This window comes from Myotis davidii, unplaced genomic scaffold (genome assembly GCF_000327345.1).
Source record: "Myotis davidii unplaced genomic scaffold, ASM32734v1 scaffold1094, whole genome shotgun sequence".
NCBI lineage: Eukaryota > Metazoa > Chordata > Mammalia > Chiroptera > Vespertilionidae > Myotis > Myotis davidii.
Window position 1 is genome coordinate 134,426 of NW_006285318.1, and position 5,894 is coordinate 140,319.

General features: G+C 42.9%; 1 long non-coding RNA gene across 1 annotated transcript in view; it reads left to right on the forward strand.

The window, feature by feature from the left end:
• LOC102775103 overlaps nucleotides 1–5,894 on the forward strand; it is a 26,644-nt gene that overhangs the window by 12,923 nt on the left and 7,827 nt on the right. The window lies entirely within an intron of this gene.

Here is a 5,894-nt window from a genome sequence, read left to right on the forward strand (position 1 = left end):
AGGAAGCAAAACTTTCAAGAAAAGCAAAAAAAAAAAAAAGAGAGAGAGAGAGAGAGAAAGAGCGAGAGAGAGAACATCAAGGTCGGGATAATGGTTTCCTCTGGGGCAGGGGAAGAGGTATGTGAAGGGAAACAGGAGGGTTCTAAAATACTTTAATGTTCTAGTTCTTAGCATGGTTGGCAGGTAGATGGGAATTTTATTATTCTTCCTTAAACTGTACAAGTTTTAGAAACTGTTCTATATGTTCAGTGCATTTAAAATTTTAACAGAAACACAATTTTCAAACCAAATAATATGTACAACTGACTGAACACATGGAATCAAAGATAATCACAATAAACACATCAGAATACCTGCCTATGGAGGGAGAGGGTTGGAAATGGGAGTGGAGAACGAGAAAATGGGATGCACAAATTTATATATATAAAAGCCCAGCGACCATTATGGCAGAATGATTGGAACAACCAGAACAGTGGGTCACTATGACACTCACTGACTACCAGGGGGCAGATGCTCAATACAGAAGCTGCCCCTGGTGGTCAGTGCAGGAGCGCTGCTCAGCCAGAAGTGGGGCTCACAGCTGGTGAATGCAATGGCAGTGGTGGGAGCTTCTCCCGTCTCCACAGCAGTGCTAAGGAGTGGTGAGCCAAGTGGTAAGAAGTGAGCAGGTGGGTGGTAAGGGGCAAGCAGGTGGGTAGTTAGGAGTGATGTCCAACTGCCAGTTTAGGCCCAATCAAACACCTCCCGAGGGACCCCAGATTGCAAGAGGGCACAGGCTGGGCTGAAGGAACAACCCTCCCCCCCATGCACGGATTTCGTGCATTGGGCCTCTAGTAAATAAATAACATATACATTCTACTTATCAAAGATAATTATGTGACCATGGAGTACAGTTTCCTCTACCTTCTACACCAGCATATTGAATGTGATAAAGAAGATGAACCTTATTAAATCTGATTGGTCCAAAATCAATCTATATAAAACCAAATCACATGAATACTGCTAAGAGTATTATAATCAAGTAAATGGTTGCTACAGAGGGTTTTCCCAGGTGGAGGATTTTGAAGGCCTCTCTGAGTGGTCATTTCTCCAAAGTTTCATCTGTGTACTGGTGTCCAGAATTCCTGAAGGATTTCCATTGCAGCCCTTGGCTTATCAGCCCATTTCACAATAAAACTTGAAAACCAATAGAGAGGTTCCCAAAGAGGAAGGAGGGTCAAATATATGGTGACAGAAAAAAACTAAACTTTGGGTGATGAGCACACAGTCCAATATACAGATGATGTATTATAATATTGTACACTTGAAACTAATATAGTCTTATTAACCATTGTCACCCCAATAAATTTAATTTTTTAAAAAAGAGAAAGCAGGAGACTAAACTGGTATCCCTACAAGAGGAAAAGACCAAACCCTCATACCTCAAAAAGAAGTACAGTCCTATGTTGGACTGTGTCTTGGAAATTGCCTCTATGGTTTAAAAAGATCATGTATGCATATCTCATGGACATGGACAATAGTTTGGTGAAGGCCAAGGGAGGGAGGGTGGAAGTGGTCAAAGTGGGGGAAACGGGGAAACACCTCTAATGTCAACATTAAAAAAAGTTTTTAAAAAAGATTCACTTGTTCTTTTTAAAAAATTTAGTTTGTCTATAGTTATTCTACCTTTTCATTCTGTGTGTTGGGTTTTAAATTGTCGGAGGTCTGTCTCCCTTATTAGTCTTTTCGAAGACCAGCTTTGATTTGATCAGTTTTCACTGTTGCTTGTCTTCTCTATAATGTTGGTGGTATAATTTGGATTAAAGGATTAGAGTATCATCTGTGTATATCCTGAGGAAAAGAATAGCCATCTAAAAACTTAAATTGTTCAACTGGATTTAAATGATTTTAAGAATGAAATAGAAATTCTGGCTAATGGGGAAAAAAACATAAATTATACTTAACTTTTTACCACTGCCTACTTGAGAAAAAAAAAGCATTTCTCTTTAATAGCCACAATCAAGATTTTGAAGAGATCATTAATGAAAAGTCCTGATCAGGAATTGTATGTAGCCATTTTCAGCATAAAATCTTAAGCTAAAATGTACATTCACAGAAGATGCTCACGTGTGTCATTAAAATGTGAAAATAGTTTATTTAGTTATACAAATTAAAGGTTTGCTGTCTTTCTGTCACCCTTGTAGTACCCACATACCTCCTCCAAATCAGAGCCAGAGCCACTGCCAGGCTCTACTTATCTCCTCTGAGCTATAGGTAGTTTTGTTCCAGCTCTGGGAGCCCAAGAACCAGGACTGAGAACATCTATATATATAAAAGCCTAAGTGACCGTCCTACCATCTGACCCGTAGCTATGATGTGCAATGACCACCAGGCGGCAGACGCTCAATGCAGGAGCTGCTGAGCTGCAGTGATTTGGCAGCTCTAGTTCTCGGATGACGCACCCGGAACCAGAGAGGAGGGAGCCTGATTCTGGGATGCGTCACCCGAGAACCGCCCGCTTGCAATCCAGGACCCCTTGGGGGATGTCGGAGAGCCAGTTTTGGCCCAATCCCGGCACTGAGGAGCCCCACCGGGCCTATAGTCCTATATAATAAAAGCCTCATATGCTAAGTGTCCAGTCGACCAGTTGGCCATTCAACCAATCAAAGCATAATGGGCTAATCATATGCATAGGCCGCTCAACTGCTCGCTATGACATGCACTCACCACCGGGGGCAGATAGTCAACTCGTTGACCAGTTGCTATGATGTGCACTGACCACCAGGGGCAGATGCTCTGACTTGCTGCTGGGGTCTGGCCCATCTGAACTGAGCAAGATGGGCTGGACATGCCCTGGAGCCCTCCTGTGGTCTCTTCCCGGCTGGCCAACCTCCCATATCTCTTTCCCCTTACCCCTATCATGCACCGGTGGGGTCCCTCAGCCTGGCCTGTGCCCTCTCACAATCTGGGACCCCTCAGGGGATGTTAGAGAGCCGGTTTCAGCCCGATCCCACAGGCCAGGCCAAGGGACCCCACGGGTGCACAAATTCGTGCACCGGGCTTCTAGTGTAATAATAATGGCAGCTAATGTTTATTGAGAGCTTAATTTATGCCAGACACTATGTAATCTCATTTAATTATCATAATAACCATCTGTGGTAAGTACTATTATTCTATTATCCTTCAATATAAAGATGCAGGAACTGAGACTATAAGAGATTAAGTAATTTGCCAAAAACCACAGAGCAGGCAATTGATGGAAGCAGGATTTGCACCCAGGCAGTTCTGCAGCCCCTGGATAGGTAGCTCCTCCCCCACTGAGTACCCTCAATGTGCCCACTCCTTCTGGGCCCCTTTCTGCTCCCCTTAGAATCAGCTTTTCATCTGCAGTGGTAAGTTGTGTAGAGGCTACCAGGGCTGTGCCAGGCCAAACTACAGGTTGACCACAGCAGTCACACAGCAGGACAGCTCAGATAGTGATGCTGACTACAGTTGGGGAAAAAAGAGAGCCTGACCCTAAGCCTAGTCGAGAGGAAAGGTTTGGCCTTCTACCTACCCTCCTGTCTGGAGCTGATTTCGGGACAACACAGCAGATGCCATTGTCCAGGGGTCAGGGAGGTCCTTAGAAGAGAATTAGGCCCCCAAACCAGGTAAAGGGCAGGAAAGGGCTCAATCCCAACAGTGCCCCCTGGCAGTAGTTGAGGGGATAGAATAGCCTGAGAGGAGACTGGCCCTGAGGACATCTTGAATCCCTCTACAGCCAGCCTCAACTCCCAACCCTCTGGACTAGTCAATTCCTTCTGGTTAGACCAAGGCAGACTCTTGGCACTACCGCCAAGCCCCATCTAGCTCTCTCCCACATTTTGCCATTATTACCTCTTTAGAGCACCCTTAATTCCTCCAAGTCCCCCCACTCTCCTGCAAAGTTCAAATCCAATCTCACTTCCTCCAGAAAAAGCTTCTAGGGTCCAATTTAGGTTTCTTCATATGATGACTTGACTAGTTGGTTGATTCCGGTTTTTCCCATTTGCCATTCTCAGGGAATCAAGCTAACTTTAAAAGCTATAACCTTTGTATGTGCTCTGGCAAAGCATTTTGTTTGCATGTATTTGTAATATATCTAAGGGTGTTATCTTGTATATTTTCTTTTTCCTACTTGAGTGACACAGCAATATGTGCTTTTAATTTTTAAAATTTAAAAAAACCTTTTGTTTTGTAATGATATCAGACTTATAAAAAGTTACAAAACTATGCCCTACCTCGTTTGGCTCAGTGGATAGAGCATCGGCCTGTGGACTGAAGGGTCCCGAGTTCGATTCCAGTTAGGGGCACATGCCCAGGTTGCAGGTTCAATTTCCAATAGGGGGCATGCAGGAGGCAGCCAATCAATGATTCTCATCTTTGATGTTTCTATCCCTCTCCCTTCCTCCCTGAAATCAATTTTTTTTTAAAAAGTTACAAAACTAATACAAAGAATTCTCATATACCTTTCACCCAGCTTCCCCAAATGTTACTGTTGTACATAATCATAGTACAATTATCAAAACTAAGAAATTAACATTGATACAATACTATTAATTAATCTATTCAAATTTCACCTTCAAATTTATTCAGATTTCACCAGATTTTCCCCCAATGTCCTTTTTCTGTTCTAGAATCCCATGTTACAATTAGTTGTCATGCCTCCTTAGTATCTTCTCATCTGTTACAGTTCCTCAGTCCTTCTGTCTTTCATGACCTTGATACTTTTGAAGAGGACTGGCCAGTTATTTTGTAGGATATCCCTCAATTGGGCTTTTCTGATGTTCTCTCATGTTTACATTGAGGCTATGCATATTGGGCAAGAAAACCACAGAAGCAGTGCAATGTATCCTTCTCAGTCCATCATAACGGGTTATATTATGTCTAAATGTCTTATTGATGATGATGTTAATCCTCATCACTTGGTTAGGTGGTGTTGCCACTGTCAAGTTCTATTTTTACCTTTGTGATGAACTGAATTGTGAGGAGATAGTCAAAGTATCTAAGCAAACATCCTGTTTTTCATCAAGCTTTTACCCACTAATTTTAGCACCCACTGATGATTCATGCTTCACACAATTATTACTGTGGGTGTTTGCCAAATAGTGATTTTCTGATTCCACCATTTCTTCTACATTTATTAGACTTTATTAGTTAGACTTTGACTGTAATGAAGACTTTAAATTTTCTCTCATTCATTCATTCGTTTATAGCTGTATGTGCTCCTGAATTCTTATTTCATTTTATGAGTTATAATTTATTACATCCATTACTTATTTTGTTGCTCAAGTTGTCCGAGATTTAGCCATTGGGGGATCCTTTAAGTTGGCTCCTGTGTGCTTATGACATGTTTCTCTCATTTTTAAGCCTTTTCTAACTCTCTGGTCCCATGCCTGGAATCAACTGTTTCTCCAAAGAGGCAGCAACATGTTTAGATAGATGACTGGTGATGTTTTATATATCAGCAATATGTTTATATGTATATCAGCTTTATTGAGATATACATACATCCTATATAATAAAAGGCTAATAAGCAAATAGACTGAATGGCGGAACAACCAGAACGACCGAACAAATGAACAACTGAACAATCAGTCACTATGACATGCACTGACCAGCAGGAAGCTTGTGCGGAACATGGTGGGTGTCGGCCATGGCAGGATGGTAGAACAGGTGAGCCGGGGCGCCAGACCAAGGCAGAAAGCCAGTCACTGTCACTGTCATCAGGGTGAGCCTCTGGTGGTTACTGAAAATTCTTTGCTCCAATGTACCGCGGTCCCACCCGGCACTAGCACCTGCTGCCAGCACCGGCCCCACTCGCACCCACTGCTGGTGCCCAGCGCTGGTCCTGATCACTCAGTGCCATCAGCAGGTGCGAGTGGCGGGGGGTGGCG